We start from the raw sequence: 25,836 nt of genomic DNA on the forward strand, positions 1-25,836 counted from the left end.
GCCCCGCTGACGTGCGGGCCCGCTGCCTGCCAGCCCCGCCGGGCACGGCCGCAGCCGCCGCTCTCGCCCTCCGCTGCCTCCCGCAGCCGTCTGCCCTCCCACACACACACCCAGCTCCCGGGCACACGGGGCCGTGGCATGGGGGTGTCGGGACGCGGCAGAGCGCAGGGCTCCGTGGCTGTCGCTGCAGGGCTGGGGTGTGTGGAGCAGTGTGGCTGTGACTCGCACATGGCGCTGAGGGACACGGGGAGTGACACGCGCTGGGTTTTGGGTCGCTGTGAGGCACGCAGAGACCTGAGTAACACACAGAGTTACAGTGTGAGACAGACAGACAGACACCGGGCCTGTGACCCCGCAGGACACAGCTCTGAGGCACCTGGGACTGTCTCTGTGGGACACACGCAAGGGGCAGCCAGCACATGTGGAGTAGTGCGCGAACACACTCGGCATCCCGTGGCATGAAGCTGTCACCAGCACAAGGACAGACACGCAGGCCACTCTGACACACACGAGGCTGTGGCCATGAGGCACGGCTACATGTGCTGGCCCGAGGAGCATGGCCGGCCGCGTGCTGACAGACACACACACGCGCCTGAAGTGTACGCGGGTGTTGTCACCGATGAGGCACACACCGCGCTGACGGGCACGTGCCCTGCCCTGGTGGCCCGTGACACCCGAGAGCCTTGTGGTGGGACACACATGCACATCCATGCATATACTTGCACGCTGACCTGAGAAAGGACGGGGCCTTCAGCATGAGGCAAGCGAATAAGCTCAGCGTGAGGCACGCCGGGCCATGTCCCAAGGACAGATTGGTGCACACACTTCCCTGGTGTGGCACGCCAACACCAGGGGCTTGATGTCTGTGTTAATGCACTAACCTCTAGTGTGTGAGACCGTGCCCCTGCAAAAACAACCTGGAAAGAGGCAGATCACAGGCCAGGCTAAGAAACATGTACCTGTGTTAGCAGGAGGCATGTGTATGAATGTACGTGCCTGCATGCACCCATCCACAAGCACTCAAGTGGCAAAAATTCAGCATTTTCAGGTGTCCCCTCCTGGCATAGTTCCTTATTTTTCACTGTGGCTCAGAAGCGATACTATGATATGTATGAGATCATGCAAATATGTTGTATTTGCAGTGGTCAAAATGCAGAAAAATGCTCATACACTCTGTTACCAGTATAAGGATGAAGAGAAACTACTGTAACATTCGAACTCCTGAGAAATAAAAATATGACTGTGTATAGTCCATTTCAAATGCTCATCTGTGTGCACTGTGTATCTGCACAGACATACAAATATACATGCTTGTGAGAGTTTATGTATATGCATGCACAGAAACGGAGAGAACATATTCCAGACTCCAGCACCTCGTCAGCATTCATGGTGGCAAGCAGAGCAGACATTTGCTCTACTTCATTTCTGGCATCTGCAGTGTTTCCTCTGGGAAAAGGAGGGAGGGAAGATTTAACACTCTGTGTTCTCCAGCTGAGTATTTGGCATTGATCAGTGGAGGTGATAAATATGGAAGAGAAGACTGGAAGCGAGCTCCTGATGTTTGGGTCTAGTTTTCCCTACTACTGATGTCAACTAAATGATACAACACCCCGCTGTTCCTATTGAATAACTGTTCCAGAGCTGTTCTAGTTAGAAACGTCTGCTGATTTCTAGCCTTCTGGCCAATTTATATCCATATGTTCTGTGCTAACATTGTCATTTAGTTTAAATACTTCCTCTCACTTTCCCACATATGTATTTATAGAAGGAATTACATCCAGTCTCAGGCTTTGTTTTGCTAGGCTGAAAAAAGTAAGGTTTTTCACTCATCTCTCAATTCCCTTTTCTCATCTGCCTGCCGTGCACCTGTTCTGAACTCAGTTCGTGTTTCTTGAGCATGGGTGGCTAGAATTGTAGACCGTGATCCACGTGAAGTTCCCTATTCTGCACAGGAACTAATGTCTTCTCCTCTCAGCTGGAAATATCTCACCTAAGACATTCCCGGACTTGTCAAGTTTCACAGACATGTTGAAAGTCAGCTCCTCTCCCACACTTCTCCACACATTGAAATGCTGCTACCTCTTTCTGCCATTTGCACTTCACATGCAAGATACAGCTACTTGGCATTTTGCATATATATTCACATTCAGATGCCATGTGCAGTCTAACGTGGCCTGAAATACAAGCCTCCAGCTTGGGTTTCAGAATTTTGCACTGTAAAAATTTAACCTTTACTTTTGTCTTGACCATTCTTTCAGTTGTAAGGATGGAAGATTACTGCAAAGTCCTTTAAGGTACTTGATCCCTTTGGTCCCATATGTACCAGATGTCTGGCCACAACTCAAGCATAGGCTTTACTCCAGACTCTTTGGGCTTCTCACTTTAGTACCAGCCAGTTTAGAGCTGCCCAGCATCCCAGACCAGCTGAGCTCAAACTTGTTCCTTCTGGAACAGCCAGCACTGGCTCTGTTTCTCATTACAGCCATGCACTGGCAGCTCATGAACCTAACTGAGAAGCTTCTGCACTGGTCTGCTGTCTCCTCAACCATTTGCAGGCAGCCTGTTCCTGCTGCACAGCTGAAGTTCTTGTTAGTGGCTTAAACTTCTCTTTACTTAATACCTTATTTCCCTTTGTAATTGTACTCACCCCGTGTTCAGTACCACACTGAGTATCTTAATGAAATACATACCTACCTACATTTGTTCTGTCTCAATAGTAGGGAAAGGAAGCCTGTGCCAGTGATCTCTTTCTGCTTTTGCTCATCCCTTTTGTGCTTTATCCCAGTTTCATTCACCTCCAGGCTTTTTATTTTCTTTCGAAGTTTTCTCTAAAGCTTTCCTTACTGTTCCATCAAATCTTCCAAGTTTTTTGCTGCCTAATAGCAAAATCATGTTATTCATTAAATAATAAAGAGAGTCATCTCATTGCGGAATAATTATTTGTCAGGCATTACATTTATGGATTTTTTATGGGTTGTAAACAGCAAAAATCATCAGCAGTGTCACTTAGTTGTCACAGCTCAACATATCTTGGATATAAAAATACTCTTTGCTGCACGAAATATATATTGCTGGTGCTGTTCCTCTGCAGGAGAACCTGTACAGAGCTACACTCCAAAGACAGATAGGATCCCAGAGCTATATATTGTAACGATTTTTGATTAATGATTAGCATTGCCATTGTGGCATGGCTTTTTTCCTGTCTTTATCATACCTTCCATCTGTTGGCGTAGAAACTCACGTATTTTTCCAGAGTAGATGTACTGCTGTTCTTTTGGTTGGCTAGTTGGTTATGCTCAGTTTCGTTTGTTCGTTTGTTTTTAAACAAAAATAATCCTGGGATGAATATTTATATATATGTAAATTGTCTTGCTTAAGGACATGTGAGGACAAGATGACAGTGTTTTCAGCTATTTTTTTTTCTTTCCTTTCCTTTCCTTTCCTTTTTTTTTTTTTTTTTTTTTTTTTTTTTCTTTTTGCCTCTCAGCCAGTGACTGGTTTGGAGGAAATTTCTACACATTTTTGTGCAAAGAAAGGTGCAGCTTCTCAGCTCCTCATAGCCAAAAAGTACTTTAAAATGTTCTGTGTTTTTCTTTTATATTGTTACAGATTTAGGAAATTTGAAGAATTTTTGATATTCTCTTCAGCATTTCTGTAATCATATTCACTGTATTTCTGAGATGTTCAGAAACTCCAGCTGCATTTTCTTTCCAGTGCTAGCAATATTAAACCTTCCATTTCTTGTGAAAATAATATTGAAAACTTTACAAACTAATCTACCAGGAGAAAAAAATATCTTTATAAAAGTTCAGAACATTAACTTTGCATAGAAGTATGAAGCAGCTGATGACTTGAAGTGATTTATTTTTCTTCTCATACCAATTTAAAAACAAACAGAAATCCACTGAAATCAATGGGTTTAAATGCATTTTTGTGTTTGACATGAGAAAAAAATCTAATCTTCAAGGTGGGTTTTGCTCAGTTCAAAGCAAATGTTTGGCTTTCAGATTGAGAAATGTGTGAGATTAACAGGGAGGCCATGCAGAGTGACATGGGACTTGTAAAGGCTGCAGGTATGTGGTTTCCCTGTTCCCTGGTGCTGGGTCCTGACAAAGAATCAGTAGCAGGATCTCAGGGGAGCTGCCTGTACCTCGGAGTTCATCCATTAGAACCAATCCACCTAACAATGCTTAATTTTAGCAGTTTCACAGAGAAATGTTCAAAGATCTGCCTACTTAGATTAAATACACAACACTTTTAACTTCAGGTCAACAAATACGAGCTATATATGCCCAAATGACTAAAACAATGCACTTTAGATTTACTGCAGAATAAATTAATCAAAATTAAACTGTCTCTTTTCAGACCTACATTTTCACCAAACATTTGTTTGCTCACTGCCCTGATACAAAAACTATAGTGGTGCAGAAGCACTTGAAGAACTGTACTCCGGGAGCAGTAAAGAATTTATTTGGACAAAGTGGAGATCAAATTGTGAAGATTCTGCTTGTGGTTCAAAATTTCTTCTGTCTTCTCACGAAAGACTTGGAGCATGCAACAGAAAGTGCACTTGCTGAATCTGCAGATGGCACAAAGTCAGAAACAAGAAGAATCACACGGCAGTCCATGATGTTTCTCTGAATAGGAGTCAAAATGTTATGTGGCCACAAAAAAAAGGCAAACACCACATTGAACTGGAAGCACAACCTGTAAAACGAAGGTGTCCTTAGACCTGCTGAACCATCCAGCTAAGATCCAGCTGCACCGTGGAGAAGATGAGACCTGGCTGAAGAAAATCCAGCAGACAGCCACAAGTGCATGAACCCAGGTCTGGAAAACAGGCCCAAGGGTGATAATATGAAAGGGACAGGGTTGTTTAGTCTAGAAAAAAAAAGGCCAGAGGTCTTGTGATAACAGCCACCAAGTATGTAAAAAGCTGCTGCAAATGAAAATGGAGTGGTAACATGTTGACTCTGGTTGTGGTGGCCATGAAAAAATAAAAAATGTTTGTATCTTTTGTTATACTGACTCATCTGATAAACATGTACAAACTTTACAGCATATGTAGCATTATTAAGCTTGAAACAGGAGCAGTAAGGCCAGCCTTGCTGCAGTCCTTCTACTAAAGATATCCCCAATTTAGCACAGCAACACTTTACCTAGTCTGTGGAGTTCCTGTATCCTTGGGCACTTTAAGAATAGGTCTGGCAAAAGTGATTCAGCATGAATTCCTTTGAATTAGACCAACTTTAGTAACCCAGTAAGTCCCAATGCTGTAAGTCTTTTCTGAAGACTTTTGCCCAAACACTCAAAAAGTGTGTATCCACCTGTTTAGATGCCCAGATCTAATACTTAGGTAGCATGTTTAAAATCTGCCTAGCTGTCACCTAATGCTATAGTCACTGACATGTCTGTGGGTTGCACATGCAGTTTATCCCGTTCATTTTGTAGTGTCAGACCGTGAGGAGTCTCACGTTGGGTGTTCTGCTTTGCTGCGTGGTCCTCCCTCAATAAACTGCGTATGTATAAGCTAAATGCCCCACAGAACTGTGTTTGGGACATGACCACGTGCTGGCTGAGGAGTTAGGAGTCTCAGCTGTGATATGACAGACACTTGCTCAAATCTGTGCTTTTCCCCTGGCTAGAGATGTGAACAGGGATTTTAGTCTCTGACTTCCACAGATAAGTCCTCTCATAGCATCTTTCTCTGCCCAACAAATACTCAAGCTGATATCAAATTTTGAGGCTTCTTCACATTATTTCAGCTGAGTAACAAATATGCACAGAAATAAGATCGTATAAAGTCTGTGTAAAGATTTGAAAACACATTTTAACGGAATAAGCTCAGTTTGAGTCACCTCTTCAGCCAATATAATGCGTTAGAGATTCTGCAGGGAATGTACAAAAGAGATAAAAGGAATAATGCACTATGGTTATGCTCCTTTGTGCTTGTGAGAGCATGGCCTGAAGTCTGCCAGGCTCCCAGTAAAAGAACTTTCTCTAACTGATTGTACTCCAGGACATGGGGTCAGGCTTTTTGGTTTTAATCTTTGCAGTTTTGTAGAATTCAGTTTGAATTCATGTGAAATATTGTTGGATGTAATTGAGATGCTTTTACTTATTTATTCATCTGCAGAATCTGTACAGAAGATCTGTAGGAGATTAAGAGCCAGATAGTCTGTCCTTGCAGCTGTACCTGAAAATAAATCCCCTTAAATCAAAACCAGAAAAACAACACACAAACATATTCAGAATTGACACAGGAGAAGCAGTTACTCAGGATCTTATTTGCCAGTATGTGATTTAAAAACACAACTAGTAAGCCTCAAAGATTCAAGCACATTTGTTTATCTCTGTTTTACCAAAATGAACATATCCACAAATGAAATGCATACTGAAGTGCAAATACATACCACAGTACAATGCAGTTCTGAGTAAATTCTGCACTGAAAGTTGTACTTGTCTTTAAAACACAATTTTGAAGCCATTAAGGCATGCTTTAAAACAGCAAATCCAAGCAATACAACAGAAACCTTTCAGCAACAGAACATTTTTCTTATTTCTCTTGTTCTTAAAGACTTATTGTTTTTATTATTGCAAGACCAATTAATGCTGATGATATTTGATCATATATCAGTTTGTTACTTACAGACAAATGATTAAGTCCAGTGTACATACAGACAATAAGAGGTTTTCCAGATAAAAGCTCTTGTATTGGACCCTGAATATATCAACTTAAGAAATTGGGCTGGGGGCTTGCTTTTGCAGTTGATTTCTATGTGTAAAGATGATAGCTATGTTATAAAACTCCAGTATTGTTCATCAAAATTTACTTGTTCTTCATCTTTTAATAGCACTTCCCTTTCTGCTGCAGTTACAGTATTACAGATATGTACATGAATTCTCACCAGATATTTAGCACAACTTTCTCTGCGTGGTTTTACATTTTGCTCCTAAGGAGGTTTGTTATGGTCATTAACTGCATCCCCAACTTTGCATTAGAAGCAGCTCATTTTTTTCCCTTTGTAAATAAAAACCCCAAATAATTTATGGTCTGTTGAAATAATTTAGAGTATTGGTCTTTGCATGTAACTAATACAATTCTCCTGAAGCATGGAAATGCCCAGTGACAGAGGCTGCTACAACAAAACCTGAAGAAAGTAAAGCAGTAGAGTTGTTTAATTCAGTATGGGTGAAAAATAATAATAGTACATATGTATGGAAAAATACACTGTGCAAATACATATGTAAACACATTCAGAGGACTTCAAAAAAGCCTAGATAACCAAATCCCTAGAATCAGCAGGATTATGTCAACAATTTTATTATTTTTTGAAATGCTACCTTAAGTTTCATTTACAGGAAAGCTGTTTTTAATACATGCAGTCACGTAGTTCTGAGATCTGTCCTCTCAATCATGAATTTTGGTAACAATTTCTGACTCAGATTGGTTTGTGGCAGTTTTCAGCAGCTGCAAACCTTTGCTTGTAAACTATTAATAATACCTCAGCGATGTGTGCTTCTGCTTTCACATCTTCTATTTGGACTGGGGGGAGCGACATTAATGCCTGCACCGAGACCTTGCTGCTGTGTGCTGTCTGGGGCAGGGCTGTCAACTGCAGAGAAATGATCCTCAGACAACTGGATAAACCAGATACTGACACTAACAGAGCGTGTGACTGGCGTTAAGGTCAGAGATTTGGAGACTGTAGGATTGAGACCTTAAAGATTTATGCACAGATTACCCCTCTGTGCTGCATATCACCGACTTCAAGGGAGATACCAGTGAAGTGAAAGGTGTATGTGATTCTTTGTGGACCCAGGCCTTTTGTTTCACCGAATTTACTCTCTCTTCATTCCCTCCTTCAGAAAGCGGTTACTTCATGTGCTAAATATATGATCCGAAATAAATAAATAACATCAAACCTTATACAGAGGATGAAGAATCTGAAGATGAGCTCCAGACCCCTGCCATGTCATACCCTATATTCTCTACAGTTTGTGTCACCATATCAAGAGGGAAATAAAACCAGCTTATAAAAATGTCTGATTTTCATTGTCACCAGTGATAGGCACAGCTTTCTAAAATAAATACTGAAAAATAAATCAGAGTCTAACGTCTCTTTTTCATGTTTAAGTTTATATCCCAATAAATAAATCTACCTTCCTCACAAGACACCCAAAATTACATCAGTTCCATCTAAACTGTGTGGTGAAGGTATGTACTCTGGTCTGGTGCTTTTGCTCTTCACAGGGCAGAAGCACACCTTTAATCCTTACAGCTGCTGAATGTTGCTTTATAGTTCTGTTTTACCATATACTAAGTTACTTCTCTGTATTTACAGCAAAAAAAGGTTTATTGTTTGAATCCATAGCTTTACATCAAGTATGCAAAGTAGGTAAAACATATTTGCTGTACAGCTTGTCAAGACAACATGGAAAACATTGCTTTGGTGAATTTTCAATATATTTATGTATCTTAAAATACATTTCTAAAGATGAGTAATTTTGAAAAAAGGAGCTAAAAGAAGGCCATTTATTTAGATGAGAAATACAATGAAAAACAGAGTTTTCCAAGGGGTGAGCATCCAAGGTAATATTTACATGATCCCAACTCAGATTTACTAATGCCATTTTTGCAGTAGTACTCTGAAGAATCAAGAATCACAACTGAATGTTATCAGCAGAAATCTTCAAGAAAACTGACTGTCAGGTATTTGCCAAAATATAGTTTTAAAATATACATACGCTAATATTAATACCAGGAATGCTTCACACCCAGCTCAGATCTGCACTGCAAATATTTTGCTGCAGTTAAGTCAATCTCTTTTTTAAGCAAATCACAGATGCTAATTAAAGCGCACATGTAACCATTTTAAGGAATCAGAACTCTAATCAGAAAACTGCAGAGGCCGTGGTAACAATAACAATAAAGCTGACAGAGCTTGCTTACCACAGTGACACTGTACAGCTTGAAGTTCAAGAATGTGCAACCTCTCTATATTCCCTAAAAGCCTTCAAACAACTGTTCAGAGCAATACCTGGCTATTACTCACCTCTAAGCAAAATGGTAGTAACTTCCTCATTGGAAGTGATAATTTTTCTAACATCCCTATTGTGATTTCTTCTGACCATGCACATATACTTGAAAATTGATGTCTTACTATACTATCTGCTTGACAAGGACACCAACCATAGCTAAATCCCACTTATTCTATTAGATCATCCATAGCTAAACAGATCATTTGCCTCTAGTTAACTTGAGTGGCTGATAAAACCATAGTTATTTTTTGTTAAATATACTGCTCTCATCCTCTCTTTTTAGCCTCTTCATGTCCTCTCCTTTAAGGTGTTTCTTCCTTTTCTCAGACTTTGCAGCTTGCTCCTTCCTTTGTTGATTTTCCTGTATTCAGACAAAATGACAAACAGTAAATTAAATAAGACTTACTAAATGAAAAAACAAACCAAACAAAAAATATGCTAAGTATGCCAAATATGCCCTATAAACACTTAAAATGACATTGCTCAGCTGCTGGGGTTTGAGAGTAAACAGTACAACAAAGCTTCCTGGTCAATCCCTTCCTCATCTGATGATGCTACTAGCAAATGAGTTCATTGCTTTAACTGATTTTTTCATTGATTCAACTGTGGACTGAAATAGGATTCTTAATGAATCCCTTTGTCTACAAAACACATTTATTTAACTTAATTAGCATTCTAGGTATTTATCCTGTAGCAACCTTGATTTTATATTATTGCATTCAGGGATTTCTACCAAAAATGTCAGGAACCTTTCAACTCTGTTAAACAATACTTCACAGTTTCTTTCCAGGCACCTATTGAATTTGCCAGATGTATTTTTACACGAGTGTTCGGCAGCAGACACGTCCAAGCTGCATAAATCCTAGTCCTGTTAACATTCACGCAGACAGATAAGACTCTAGTTTCCTTAGAGGTTTTGGTACAGGGGTGATACGATTAGTGCAGGAAAAGAATCTGAATGATTACTTCTAGTAGAGGAAGACTTTAACTCAGTGGAGGAGTGGTTCTGGGTTTTGGTAGGTAACACAGTCATAGGAGAGAGTAGCTCTGAACTGCTATGCTAGCTGCAGCAAAACATCAAGATGACAAAAAGCCATTTTCTTAAAAGCTTATGGAGTCCTTGTTCCAGAGCTGCAATCATCATCAGAACATTGCCATCACCACCTGGAAGATCGCCTGCTTTTGATTGCAACCAGTCTGCAGCTAATCTGTGTGTTGTAGGTAGATCAGTGGTTGTTGGGCTTGTTGTTGTAGGGATCTGTGATGCTAAGAGGAGTGTGTCGCTGTGTCATATTACAAAATTTAATAATGTCCAGGAAGATGTTGATGATTGGTGCAGATAGGATTCCTGTTGAGACGTCTGGTCTCCTTTGCAGGGAGTTTGGCAGCAAGAAATAGTACTGATAGTACTGATAATACTAAGTCTCATAGTACTGATAGATGTGGTTGATTGCTATGTATAACCTGCCGCTATTTCCATGAAACAGTCCCAAGAAACATGCACAAGTTTCTTAAATCTTTTATAGAAGATAAAAGCCTAGGATCCTTTGTTCCACAAAAACCTCCAAACAAGTGAAACAAACTTGTGAAGATCAAGACTTAATCTCTCAGAAATACAGTAGCATTGTAGGCTTGAGGTTATGGGGACCTTCCCTGGATGCCTAGAAAACAAGGATTAAAATGGTGCATTCTTGACAAAGAAAGAAAAAGATGCATTTTTCCCTGAATGGAGGGTGCTTCTGAAAAAAAAGGGGTACAGTTGGTGAAGTTTTATGGGGAGGCTAGAAGCCTTTCATCATTGTATGCCTCCCATGTGCTCGCCTGATAAATTCCTGCTGTGTTTTAGCATAATGTCATGGAGATATTATGACTGCTGAGAGGCTTGCAGATCTGTGAGCCCTGGGAGAATGTTTCCATATAACATGCCACAAGAAATTAAAGAGGTGAATTCAGGGATATGTTGTCCTGCTACCTAAGCAGCACACACTGTACTGAAAGCAAACTAAAACGTTAGGAAAAAAATGTATGGGTTGAGCCAACCTAAACTGAATTGTTCAGAGAATGGGAAAAAAAAAAAAAAAAAAAAAAAAAGGAAAAAAGGGCAATTTGACACCAACATGCTGTTAACAGAATTTCTTCAGTGCAAGAAAATCCACCAAGGCAGAGGAATGAATGTTCACAATCCTTTCTCCATCTCCTGGATTACTGAAGGCAGCTGTATGGATGAGATTAAATAAAAGGGGTATCATTTTGGATTTACACTTTGTGGGATGTTAGATACTTACTTGATCTTTGAATTAGAAGACGCTCCATGACAACTGTTTATCCCTACACTATCTAAAGCACATCCTGTTCCAGCACCATATGCACCCTACTGAGGAGCAGCTGCTCCAGCTCGGTTATCCTAGGGGAGCACTCAGAGAATCTATCCCTGCACAGCACTGTCTGTATAACCTCTATGATCATCTGAGTGCTTCCTAGAGCAGATTTTGTTTAACATTTTTTCTCCTTTTCCTGAAATTAGACAGCCTCTTTGTGGGGAGCTCCCCTCTTTGAACAGCTGCAAGTGCTAAGGGAAATAAAATGTTTCTCCCAATCCTCTATAATCACAGTGTTTCTTTTTTTTCCCCGCAATTTTACAACTCAGTTCTCAGTGTATCTGCAATTCTGGTTTTTATCTTGAGCTGGGAAGCTATTTTCTCTCCATCTCCTTCCTCCTGCCATCTGGTCCCTTTACGTTTTGAGAAGTAGGGAAACGTTCAGCCCTGGGTGAAAACCAGCTCCTTTCTGTGTCAGGGGTGGTGTCTGAAAAACTTCTTTGCTCTTTGAGTAGATGGAGAGCAAGAAAGCGGATTCATATTATCCAATTTCATTTGTGTAGATCTGGTTTTGTTACTTGAGGGATAAGAAACCAGAACAAGCCCTCAGGAATTGAGAAGAACTTTGTTTAAAAAAAAAAAAAAAAAAAAAAAAAAAAAGAGTAACAAAACCAAACTGTCCCTGTGAAAGCTCACTATATATCAGAATGATTTCTTATTTGATGTGAACATAGAAAGATAACATTAATTATTTTTGTAGTGCTAAGAGGCCTGCTTAAACAGAATATTCACATTAAAATATATGTGACAATTTATCCTTAAAGATTCCTAAGTCAAATGGCAATAGAAAGAAATGCTGTGTTTGGCTGATTCCAGTGTAAAAATCAATATCACAGAACAATAAAATGCTTTAAAAATGAAAACCTTAAACTTTTCAGGATGTTGCAATTTCAAGCACAGTGTCTTTACTACAATGACAGGAAGGAAAGCAAGACAAGAAGGCAGAGAAGGTTACATTACAGGTCTGTAACGGAGGTAACATGCATAAATTGTGGCTAATGGTCGTGGTACCTCAGAGGTGAGGAGCTGCTGAGAAACGGAACAAGAAGTAGGTTGAAAGGGAGTTTGCATGGTGTGCAGATAAAAGGAAGCATATTTTGAAAGTTAGTCTAACCTGACTATGAAAAAGCAGCACCCAAAAGTGTAATTTAAATCTTCTGCAGCTGTACTAGGTCACTATGTAACTCTTATTTGGGACTGCTTCTGAAAAGCCCTGCACTTCCTGAGGTTGTCCCTCCTGGCAGCTTTCCAGTGTAGCTCTCCACAGATCCTGAGCCATGATGTTCTTGACTCTCTTAATTCTTTACTTCCTGCCTAGATATTTTAGGAACTTGAAGGGCTAAGTTTATTGCTGGTGGATGTGTGGTCTGTAGGAGTTTTTTTCCAGACTCTCTGTGGCACTATCACATTGCTTCTGAGCCTGGGTAGTGGTATGGCTTGCAAAATTGAAGCCTGGTGTCTCATAGGAGGAGCAAGTTGTAGGAACATAGAGAATATCTTTTTCATCCTTTGTCTTCAGACACTTGCTCAGAAGCCCCTTTGTATTCATCTGAAACTATGATCTGCCCTAAGCACCCCTCACTCTCCCTTGCCCTGACATTGCCCAGCAAAGATATCTCTATTCCGGCAATGCTTGTAAACATCAAATCCAGACTTGAGTTCTGCTGGTGTCAGTAATATATATATACATGTATGTGAAGCCACTGTCACCCAACTTGAAGAAAGCCCTAGAGAACCACAGAATCATTCAGGCTGGAAAAGACCTCTAAAATTGTCTAGTTCAACCTTTAACCTAGAACTAAAATCCACCATTCAACCAAGTTCTAATACACATTTCTTGAAGACCTCCAGGGAAGGTCTTAAGTACATTATTTCAGGCATTATGTATGCAGTAGGGAATGTGAACTTCAAGTGTACTAATTGGGAGATGGTCTGCACAAGTTTTATGGTGAAGTTGTTTTTTTCTTAACCCTCAGTGCAAGGACTAAGGTCTTATAAACAAATCGGTTGCCAATAAGATTTGCCCTTTTGTAGTGGACAAAACATGCAGTTTTGAACTAATTCAGTAAAATACCTACATGTAAATGTATTTTCCAACTAGAGTTTGCCTATTAGAAAATTTACCTCTTGCCTATTGGCAAAGGCTGTAAAACATGTCAAGTTTTTCATTCTTTCACATGCCACTAAGCTCCTACTCTGTTGAGGCCCAATTAATAATTTTACAGTGGGACTAACATCTTTGAGAGTTCTCTGTAGCAAAAGAATATATATATAATAATATTATATATACATTATATATATAATTATATATAATATAATATAATTATATATATTATATATAAATATATATATATATATATATATATATATATATTTGCCCACATGATTTGCTTGCAGTCTACAGCAAGAAAAGATAAGCAGTTACTTTCATTTACTCCTGAGCCAGGGTGTAGGTAGCCCAGTTTGGAGTAGAAAAAAAAAAATAAATTCTTGTCATTAAGAAAAAAAAAAAAAAAAGAAGAAAGCTCTCAATCTATTTCTAAAGAGTCACAAAAGGAAACCACCTGTAAAGCCTTGAGGAAGAGCTCTCTGAAGGTTTTCATTGTGTTAAATATATCTTCCAAGGACAACTTTTTTCGGTCTTCACAAAGATAATCAGCCAGTTCGTCCTTCTTCTTTTCAATGCTGTCAAACTCCTCCTGCAGGTTTTTTGAAGCACTGATGCTGCCCTGAGACACGGTTTGCAACACAGTTTATGCACGTTAAGAAGTAACACCCAAGAACCAAGACCCAACACCCAAGACCCAAGTCAGTTACCACTGAGCAACTGGGTTTTGAAAAACTGCCTGTTAAGATTGGGTCACAGTGGGCAATATTGTCATCTTAACTGAACTGTCTGCATTTCCCCCAGTTTCATTTGGACCAAGGCAGATCACTGTATGCTTCCACTTTCATCATACAACCAGGTGGAAACCTGGAGTGACCGATCCTGGTGATACCCAGCACCAAGGCTTGTTCCTTTTAGCTTTAGTTACACAGACCTGTTCTCAGAACATTTAATGCTATGATGTTTGGAAATATATGCAGAAAAAGCATTCTGTAAATCTGTTCACTTCTTTTTTTTTCCCCCCAAAGAACAGCGAGACAAAACATGTTACTGTCCTATACATATTTATAGTTATATCCTACATTTCATTTTTAGCATCTTCCTTTCTTTTGCCCACACACAGAGCTGCCTGGTCCTCAGCTGTTTCCTTATCACAATATCACATTGCAGAATTGGGGAAAAAAGGTGCCCCTCTTCTAACACAGCACTCATCATTAGGACCCCCTCCCCACAGACCTCTGTGCCAATTTGCCACCTGAATTTTGGTGTTTTTGGGAAGAGACTGAATGTGTTTGGGAAGAAGGATGGGAAAAGCATCATACCCACTTTACATACTTGAACAGATTTTGCATGCTGTATTTTTAAATCCTCCGTGGACAAAAATAAATGCTTCTCTATTTCCAACAGTTTCTTCAAATTGGCACTTGCCTCAGCCCTCATAGCATCAAAGTGAAACCTGAAAGGCCCACAAAAAGGATAGTAATTGAAGGGGTGAATCTTTTGTTTTCAGTAAGTTAAAAGGTTACTGCAAACACATCTCTACAAATGAATGTAGGATTAGTTCCCCAGTCCAGACCCTGTTTTTGCAGGTAATTCTCCTCCATATAAGCCCTTTTCTCTGTGTTTTCTGAGTGCTTTCTAAATTCCCCATCTGAGAAAGTAGCCATGCTCCTGCCTGTGCTACCTCCTGAGACAGCCTAGGGAAGAATCCTGCTGTTCTAGCGTCCAAAAACCTCTACAGTTTCCAGCCAGTTCTTATTCATAGACACCACACGCTCATCTCTTGTGCCAATACTGTCATTACTTAAGTGGTTCTTTTCCGTCTTTGCTGTTTTTCTCCCTCATCTATTTATAATCCAAAATTATGCCTCTCCTCAGTTAGTTTAGCTCACGTGGAGGACCAAACATGTTATGCTGCAGAACCAAGAAACGTAGTTTTTGCTTCAAACAGACATTTTTGTCAAAAGAAATAACTGAATAGGCAAAACCTGATGTTGTGTTACAAGGTGCATCCAGATGTGAACAGCATTAGAAGAATGCCTTGCAGGGTTTGCACTATAAACAGCTGTCTGGGTGTTAATTAGCAGATCAATTTTATGTTTGAGGGTTTGACTAGACTTGAGAGCAATTATTTTTATTTCACCTGATTTAGTTTCAGATAAGAAAAGTATCTCTGTTATTGCCCAAACCAAAAAGAAATTGATGCTTCAAAACAACATCCAACTTAAATTCTGCACAGATAACTAGCAGAAACCTTAACACAAAAAGCCCTAATCCTATATTAATGCTTTCTGCATTACTGAATCAAAATACTTTTTCCTTTTAATTATTTAGGAGCTACTTAATGTCAATCCACCTCCAGATTTACAGGTTACCTCTGCTTCTAGTTGCAAGGGGAATTAAAACACTGCAAGGTTCGTTCCCATGAATTTATAACAGGAGTAAAAATGGTAATCCTGGTGCAATAAATCTGGATTTTGAATTTGGCATATCCCCCATATGGTTCTTTCGAGCTAAACAGAATGAGCTGGTGTTAGACTCACCAAAAACAGACTTTTTTTTTTTTCCTCCACCCACTTGTATTGGAAACTTTTGCTGATATTTATCTCAGGGAGTCCTGAGGTTCCTGATTACTAGTAAATTGCCCTAGCCATTCCCTCCTTGCCCCAGATCTGCTCATGTAGCTTCTGATGGCCTTACACATGAATATGACTGAAAATTTTCAGGAAATATATACTTCTTTTTCCATAATTCTTAATACGATTCATTAAGAATGAAACTCATTATTTACTCAGTTTTACCTCTAAGGTAGTACTGGCACATCGAAAAGAAAAATTGTACTGAACATCACAGAAAAAGTTGTAACCAGATTTGAGATTTGTAAATCAAACTGTTTGGAGTCAGAAGGGAAACTCTCGCTCACACAGCAGAGAAGTCCTGTGACCTTATTACACCACCATAAATGACTCAGATCCTTGTTGGCTACAAAGAGGCTGGCAATTCATACACGACAAAAACAAACAATAATGTCCTACCCTGCTGCCTTGGAAACAAAGTCAAGATCTCTGGGAAGCTGCAGCAGGTCTGCATGGTTTTTTTCAACCTCCTAAAATTGAAGTGAAAGATGGTTACCTTCCACTGTTAGTCAAAGAGTAGGAAAGTCTTTCAAGCTGAACAATATCTGGATTGAAAAATTAACACTTCAGTTTTCCTCCTTATAAGTGCTGGGGTAAGTTTAGCCTCATTTATTCTTTTCTGTCATAGGTGGCACCCACGGGGAGGTAAGAAGAAATAAAAAAGAGGCTCTTAACTGCTCAGGCTTACATCCCATGTGCTGCTACAGTGCACAAGCTGATCTGAGATTTTTTTCTTCGTATCACTAAAATTAACCTCATCTGACAGATGCATTTGGAAGGCATGTCACCACGAGAGAGCAGTTGCAGAAGAGAGAGAAAACAGCAAGCAGACATGTTAAACAAACTTGAGGAAGAAAACCTAACGTTAGCTTCCTAAACATCTCTGCAAATGGGTTTTATCCTTCTTTCCCAGAGAGTTGTGGAGAAGTTTTCATCCTATTTCAGGCACAGAAGCTCACCCTCCAGATGTCTATGGTGGGGTGCTTCTGAAATTAAAGCCCCTTAGCTTCTGAGGAATTAATATTTGAGAATAACACACAGGAATAATTTGACAGTTCCCTTGTACCTCCAAAATATGGTGAAGCAGAGTAACATGGCTTTTGTTTGCCTTTGTTTCTGTTAGTCTGAGCAAGGCACTGATTTTAAAACCTCCAGCATCTCCAGTGTGATGCCCCTGGAAGACAGGGAAAAAAATTCCTTGCTTCATTTGTATTTTATGCTGTTTTTAAAAATATAGCAATTAAAATACCAGCTTACTTACATAGTTCAGAAAGTTTCCGACTTTAAGAATCAATTGACAGAAAACTGGCAGTCGCTGACTAGTAAGAAGTGCTAAGAATAAAAAGGGACATTTTCAATAAATTAATTGAAGTTATCTGAAATAAATTTTTCCTTAGGTTTGACAGTGGGGTAGCAAAATTCTCATCCAAGGTTATATAAAGCCACTGTTATGGATTTAGAAATCAACCAGTACAGAAATAATTCAACCGAATGGAAGTGGAATGAGTAAGTTTCTATTGTGGTCTCTTCTCTACAAGTATATGGAAAACTATTTTTCCCATCAAGCTTGGAGTATGGATGTGTCATCACTGCACATGAGGAAGAACTGCATATGGAAAAAGTGTTTAAGTTTTTGAAAGTCAGTGGCCCCCATTTTCAGTACATTTATTCTAGGTTAAGAAAAGCAAAGGGCATTTTTTTTGCCTCGTTATCATCATTGGTGAGCATGATAACCAGAAGTTGTGCACTTGGGCATCAGAAACTGGGGGTAAGAATCAATTTTTTGGCAAAACTAGCAAGAAATGCTGACCCCACCCAACACAATGGGGCAGAGTGAGACTGCAGGGAGCTGTTGTTAGTAAAAGTACAGAGTACCCATGACACTGACATCAAACAGCCAGGCACAGCCAAGTTTTCAATGCAAACATAAACAAAAAATTTACTGCTTAACTGTTCAACAAAAGGTCAATGTCTCTCAAACTATTGAAGTGAAGCTTGAATCCATGGGTTACTCAGAAAGAACTGAGTTAAAACTAAAACCAAGGCTAATCCTGTGTGGAGGGTGCTTCTGAAACATCATCGGGGACATCTGTTTTGGAAGCCAGAACAGATTGTGGTATGTCACTGCGGCCTGCTCCATGCAACCTGCATGGGCTGGAGGGAAAATTGGAACAGATTCATTGCTGTGGACAGAAGTCACTGCTACACACAAAAATTCAGCTTATATTCAAACAAAATCTGGCATTGACATATAGGAAATTTCCTCCTTCTCTACAGGGGCCACTGAAGGAGAAGAGGCAATGTGTTTGTTTTATTTGTGTCAGCAGAAGCTCCACATCAAGGCAGAACAGCACAAGCTACAGTCCTGCAGAGTGAATTCTAGAAGCAGGTATCTGCAGAACCTTTCTGGTATTCACTACATATTCAGCAATTAAAAGGTTAATTTTGATTAGATTATAGCATATGCTGTTAGAAATAGCATCAATAGTAGGAGCAGAAGAGGAGCTTCCTGTGACTGAGCACTGGGCATAGACACATCACCAATGCACTTACTTTCACAGGCTGTCCTGATGGCTTTTGCTTTTGGCCACAGACACTCCAGCAGAAATTTTGTTTCCTCACAAATCAGCATACATTCAATCCGCAACTGGTAGCTACAAGAGATGGGAGGTGGCAAAAAACATGGGCCTAATTAATTTATATTCAGCAGGAGAATCGCCCATTTTAGGCAAAGTGCAGTACCATCATTGTTATGTTCATTTTAACGGTCTGACACAAGATCATTCTCACTGAACTGCATTATAAATACATCAAACACTTTGACATTTCCAAAGATATCCTAGAAACAATTATCGTCTCCTCTTTCAGAAAGCAATGTTGCTCTGAAATCTGGCAGTGATTTCCTTGCATAATGAGGCAATAATTCTTGATGGTTCCTGGGCAGCACTAGCTGGAATTTTTGTTCTTCCTTTTAACTTCCAAAATAGAAATTCTGACTATTTTGCCATGATGCCCTTTAATGATATTTACGTCTAACCGTGGATTAATTTTTTGGAAGAGTCTTGAATACATTTTCTAAAGTAACTTTATAGCTAGCTATACATTTGAGAAAAATAAAAGCCCCATTTTCGCCACTACAGTTCCAAAAAAGCATCTCAGGCTCTGGAAGAGGCAACCGTTCGGATTTATACAAGCTATTCCTATGATTTATGTTATTGTATTTTCAAGTGGAGAACAAAGATTTCTTAGTATGTATATCATCTGACTTGGTAAAACTCATTAAAATCTGGGAGGTGGTCAAAGCACAGGCACTGCTGTGACTCACCCCTGGGTTTGTGGCCTCCTTTTTGTATAATGGAGTCTCTCAAACAGGGATGGAGTGAGTCAGCAGCCTGGTGGCTGGATTCAGACTGTACCTTTGTGCCATACAGTAACTGTGTAACTGTCAGAATTTTTCTCACAACTTTATTAATACCAAGGTTAATTTAATACTAGTTTGCCAAAGGTATCTGCTTGGCCTGTGGGAAGGAAATGTTTCTCCAGCCAGCCATTCAACTAGTCTGATGGTTTATCCTGAACACTGAATGTTAGAAATATCCCCGTAGAAATATGTTAGAAATGTTAGCAATATCCCTGTTAGAAGCGTCTCCTGTACTAGAGGGACAGAGTCATTGATTCTAGCAAGGGTCACACTCATGGGTTGAAAAAAAAAGGAAGAGTTGCTTACCTAGGAACTTCCAAGAGATGGAGGTAAAACTGGTCTGCATTTGCTAGTTCTGATCTTCGTTCTTTGCAAGACTTCAGGCTGTTTATCTGTTAGGAAATAGAACGGTAAAATACCCATATAGATACTTCTGGTGCCCAACGCGGGATCTGCTCACAGCTTCTTGCTCTACCAGTGGAAGAATTTCAAGCCAGGTGCCAAGCACACCCAGCTCCATCAGGACAGCATGCTCACTACATACCTCATGGCCTTCAGGCAGCAGTTTAAGTAGCTGTTTCAGTATCTCAGTATCAAACTGGGATCTATCCCCTTTCTGAATCATGTCAGCAATCTCTTCATTGGAGCTGTAGGAAACAGAAAGATGCCACAGGTGGAAGGGTTTTTGAAGCCTAAAGGAATTTTCCTAACAGATTAGATGTGCTTTCCGAACTTTGCTCATCCTCACACAGCAAACCCAGAGGTCTCTCCTTTAACTGTGGGTGTCCAGCATCACTGAGAAGAGATCTACTCCTGGATATCTTTCACTGCTTTCTGCAAAACTAAGGCTAAACCTGACATCTCTCCTCCCACTGAGAGGTATTTATGGCTATCTCAGAGAGTTTTACCCCAAATCGTTGCCTGTAACTTTGGCAGACAACATGTCTTTGAAATGAATCCAGTCTGCTCTGCTTTGGGCTCTGGAGAGCTCAGCTCTGGGCAGCAACCAGTGCTGACAGAGGCAGCACCCAGCTACAGAGCAGCCCCATCCATCACCTCGCTGATCCCACAACCACTTACTGCTCTCAGGAGAGCTTAACCACTGCCCAGGGAATCAGAGAAAGTAGATAGCAACTGGATTAGGTTATTCACAGCTCTTCACCACTGGAAAGCAGAGTTCACAATGGAAAAAGTTTTAAAAATCCCTCAGATTGATTATGATTTATTCTTAACATAAAGGAACTTCTAGGCTCAGTTTCTTTTCGAAGCCCTTGTAACTTGGTCATTGCACAAAAAGGCAAAGACAAAGCAGAAAATCCATCTTCATCCTACAGTGGTTTCATGCAATCTGAAAATAAAGATATTTTGCTAAAATTTAATACAGATTCTTTTATTCTGCTTCATTTCATTCCTCTGTAAGGCCTGTGACTTAGCAGATTCCCATTTGCTTAATTATAGAAACCATTTCCTATTTATAATAAAAAATAAAAATATATATATGATTTTGGACCTGAACTCCTTGAGACATCTCCTAAAATTTAGTAATTGGGAACATCCAATCAGGAATCTTCACTAACAGTTCCTGCCAGGAATTAATGTTTGTATCAATAACACCAAATAAAGAGATGCTTCTCTGTGATTTTGTTAATATTGACTATTTAGGAATTAGTGAAGTTCTGTTTTAGGTTCAATGCCAGTTTGAGACATGGTGTTACTTGTCTGGAAAGAGACTGCCACATCTCTCTCTCTCTCTCTTCTTTTTCTTTTTTTTTTTTTTTTTTTTTTTTAAATGCTGACTCCTTGCTAAAGAGAGATAGAGGTTAGACAATATTCCTGTTAAATCTATTTTATGTAATATCTGAAAAACACATTCATCAAATGAATACACTGATCTCCAAATCTTACCACTTAAATTGCTTCAGAAATATACTCAGGAGGAGACTTTTCTTTGGACCTATGAATGTGATCTGTCAAAAACAAACAAACAAACAAAACCAGAAAAATAAAGTAATTTGCTTTAATTTTAAGCAAAATTTTAAAGAATTTGTTGGGCCAGATTTATTCTTCTGTAGTAATAACATTATTAACACTCTTAACTGATCAAACTCACAGCAATTTACAAAAGCATATGTAATAAGATCTATTTGAGAGATCTGATCTATTTGAGAAATGTTTAACATCCACAAATACATACAGAAGGGAGATGATTTGTTTAGAATATTCTAATTTTTAAGAATTAGTACTGTAATTCCCAAGTCCTCCCCTTCTAATGTTAAGCATTAGAAGATGTTAATGTTAATGTTAAGCAGCATCCTCAGCAGCATTGCTTCACCAAGTTTAATGCTAAACCTCTCCTATATCATTTTAAGGTGGTATTAGTCAAAGGGTAGCAAAATATCCCAGACTTTATACCTTATTATAAAAGGCTGCCAACAATAAAAAGTGAACAATCTTTTCACATACAATAATTTTGTCAGGATCTACAAAAAGTGAGCAGTCTCAGTACCTCTTTTGACTTCTTTTTTGGCCTTGTTTTCTCCTTGGGTGGTGTTGGTGGGACACAGAAAAGCATCTCCAAGCTTGCGTAGTCAGGCTCTATGAGCTCCTTGCTGCCACTTGGTACAACGGCCCACATGGAATGGCTTTCTAGAAGAGAACCACTCTTCAAGATGGGCTACAGAGAGAGGAGCACTTTCAAGGCAGCGTGATTTTTGGAAAGAAACTTTCCACACAAAACCACTTCAGAAGGTGAATCAAATATGACCCTGAAGGTATTTAAGAGATGTGGATGTGGCACTAAGGGACATGGTTTAGTGATGGGACTTGGTAGGTCATGCTGATGGTTGGACTCAAAGACCTTGAAGGTCTCATCCAACCTAGATGATTCTATGATGCTCATTAGTTCTGGACTAATGTTAATTATTGAAGAGTGGCAGATCCCAGAGACAACATTCCTGAGTTCTGAAGGCTAATTAAATCTGGAAGATCATCTCCACGTGTGAAACTCTGAACTGGATGTAGCAGATGAATCCAAGGGGCTGCTCTAAATTCTTGTTACTATTGCTGATTGGCTAATCAATGCAGAATTGTGGGATCCACACAGGGGATGTACTATCCAATTAGATAAATGTCTCCCCTTGCAGGAAGGACTCCCAAGCCCTGCATTACTGCCAGAATCATCAGAAGCCATCTGAATAACACACAGTACTTAAAAGTACGAACTGATCTACAACACCAGAATCTTTAACAAAGGGTCTCACCTCCTTTTCTTCAGAGGAGATTGCGATAGTGTCACTGAAGTCATTGGGGTTGTCTGGATTTGCAGCACTGTCCGAGAAAGTAGGCTGTGCCCCAAACAGTTTTTAGCATGTGTATTTATGTATTTTATCATAGCAGCAAATCCTTACCTCCCTGCTGTCTCCCTTTCTGTGTGATAAGGACAATGGAGCAATTTTACAAGATGTCTTGTATGACATGAACTTTAAACCTGCAGCATAAATGGGAACTGAGTTCACACTCTGCTTGCTGAAGGCTGAACAGGCCATGCAAACCCCTTTGTCAGACCATGTTAACCACAGATCTTAGTGTTACTTTTTGTGGAAAAAAAAAAAAAAAATATTATGTAGCCATGGTCAGTACACAATGAATAGGGAGGCTACATCCTGCCTTGAGCATACATGTTCCCCAGCCCCTACTGACAATGGTTTTCAGCCTTAGATCTTGGCTGATGCATGATCTGGCTGTGCAAGAAGGGGGGGGAGAAAACAAAATTGCTTCAGCTGAGAAGACACTCCCATATAGTGTGCCAGGAGTTCATTAGAAAGAACCTCAGGGCATCGCATTTCCACACGTCTTTACACCTAATATACTTCAGAGTGTTTTGTAAAACATTAAGTGATCTTTTAAATGTTAAGCTAATTAAGGTCTACAACATCACTTAGTGATGACTAAGAGAAATTAAAAGTTAAATTTTAGTGGCCACAGAGCCACAGTTCAGTGCTTTACTCAAACGATTATTTCCTCCATTTATTAGCAAATATTCTGGCTTTCCATATTTGTTTGTGATTACTGATTTTTATTTTTTATAGAAGTGAGGGTAAGAAATGGGTCTTCCTGTGTGACCTGACTTAATGAGCCAAGGCCTAGTTCCCCAGCACGTTTTTTTTAGATGTGAGGGAATTGGACCGATCAGCTTGGTCTTTACAAACAGGCACGTACGTCTCACCACATCAGAGGGGAGCTTCTGCCAGTGAAACACCTTCATCCTCAATGTTGGTGTCTTCTGTAGGTTGGGCTGCCCTCTGTATCCACAGGTGAGATGGTTGCACGCAGGATTACCGCATGGTGGAGGCGGTGGGAGCGATGGGGCATACATGCCAGGCACAGGAAGGGGTGTGAGAGGTACCTTATGCCCAGGAGGAAGGGACGGAGGGGGTGGCAGCAGTGGTAGCAGAGCTGGCACAGCAGGCTGTCCTTGGGAGGATGAGGAAATACCTTGCTGGGATGGTGATGTGTTCCCTAGACATTGCTGAGGCTTCTTAGAAAGGCAGGTTGTTGGAGAAAGTCTTAGATCTGCACTGGAGTTCTCCTCTTCCAAGTCTAGGTCAACCTGAATACATTTGTTTGCCTTCTGGACAGATCTTCTGGATGATGATTTGCGATGATTCAAGCACTGCCTGGTTGGTAGCAGGTTCTCTGTGGTTTCCCCTGGTCCCCTGTTGCTGCTCTACAAGACAATGAGGAGGTGCATGAGTTAGCAAGGTTCCCCATAGCTGCTGGCTACTGCTAACTCCCACAGAAAAATGCAGAAATAACAGCAACCTTCCCATTTAGATAAAAATGTTTTTGCTGTTAATCTGCTTCACAAGTGACATTTTCCAGTGTCTTTAGCTGTGTTATTCAGGAGCAAGGCAGTACTACTGGCCATAAGACTCATTCAAATATTTTTATCCTTCTACCTCCTTGTTGTAGCATATAAAGGAAGGGCAAATTCTATCAGCATTATAAATCTCTACCTGATTGCTTTTTTGCTCCTGTTGCTCAGCCATTCAGTGGGATTTCTCTTTTGAAGAGATAGATGAATTCTTCCTATGGCAGTAGCTGCAGATTCTATATGCAGGGGACTTCTCAAGCAGCAGGGACACAGTCACTCATTCCTGAGAAACCACATCTTACATCAAATGCAGAAGGGTGGGGGTTTTAAGAGAAACGCCAGCCTAATAAATTAAACAAGCTGCAGCTGAGGATGACTTGAGCTGAACTGCTTAGGGACTTGTGACCACCCAGGGAAATGACTTATAAGCAAAAGTATGAGTAAGATGGTCTTGCTTTGTCCTTTCATCAAATTTTAATCTAGAACAAATCTTTATTTTTGCCCTGAGGCTGTAGAATTTCTTTAAAACCTTCTTGCAAAACGGCATGCAGATGTTCCCGTTTGGATTTATGCTCAATTTTAAACATGGAACTGGACCTACCAAAGTCAACCAGAGATAGTCAGTCCTGGCTGGCTCAGGACTTGGTCTTAATTGCTTGACTGAATGAAGCTTTCTTTTGTAAACAGTTATTTTTTTTATGGATGAACTGTGTCCTAGGACACTGAGACCCAGTAGCTCTAGTTAGCTTGCGACTCTTAACTTGCGTTAAGACATCAAATGTTGAACAGGGAATGAGGAGCGAACTATCAATGTTCCAGAAGCAGAGCCGTCAGGGATTGCATGTAGACAGAAAACAAGGCTCCCATTATCCCAGCCTTTGCATGAGTCTTTAATAAAGCATATATCAATAGCACATGTGGTTCTCGTGGAGTTAACTGGATGAATACTTTCATTTTTGTGTTTAGCACAGCATCAGAGACTTGTTGTATATATACTATGTTTATGTTCCCAAAGGACCAGATTAATATTTACGAATGACCATTTTTCCTGTAGCACAGCAATTTTAAGTAATGACTTGCACAAACAAAACTCTTTAAGGGAACCATATTAAAACCTTCCACTGAGGCATCATCATTCTATAGTGTTCCTCTACAGCAGTTTCTAATTTGAAATAGTTTGTCTTTAAAACCTTGCTGTTTGTACTAATGACAGTGTCCAGATCTAATGACAGCCTCAGTAAAATTGTGAGCCAGGGAATCCAATGCAAAAGAAAGGCATAAATGTTTTGATTCATGTTTTAATCACAATTTAGTAAGAAATTACTTACATTAAAAGACACTAAATTTTAAATAAAATCTTTATTTACATATAAAATGGA

The 25,836-nt window shown here is 39.9% G+C and overlaps 1 long non-coding RNA gene across 1 annotated transcript; it reads right to left on the minus strand.

The window, feature by feature from the left end:
• Positions 1 to 14,105: 14,105 nt before the first annotated feature.
• LOC309878376 lies at positions 14,106 to 16,625 on the minus strand. The gene is made up of 3 exons (XR_014317530.1): positions 16,563 to 16,625; positions 14,863 to 14,983; positions 14,106 to 14,149 (listed from the first exon to the last, which is right to left on the minus strand). It is a non-coding gene; the product is annotated as an uncharacterized lncRNA (long non-coding RNA).
• Between the last annotated feature and the right edge of the window lie 9,211 nt (positions 16,626 to 25,836).

This window comes from Aythya marila, assembly GCF_965140915.1.
Source record: "Aythya marila genome assembly, chromosome: 5".
In the NCBI taxonomy this organism is placed as follows: Eukaryota; Metazoa; Chordata; class Aves; order Anseriformes; family Anatidae; genus Aythya; species Aythya marila.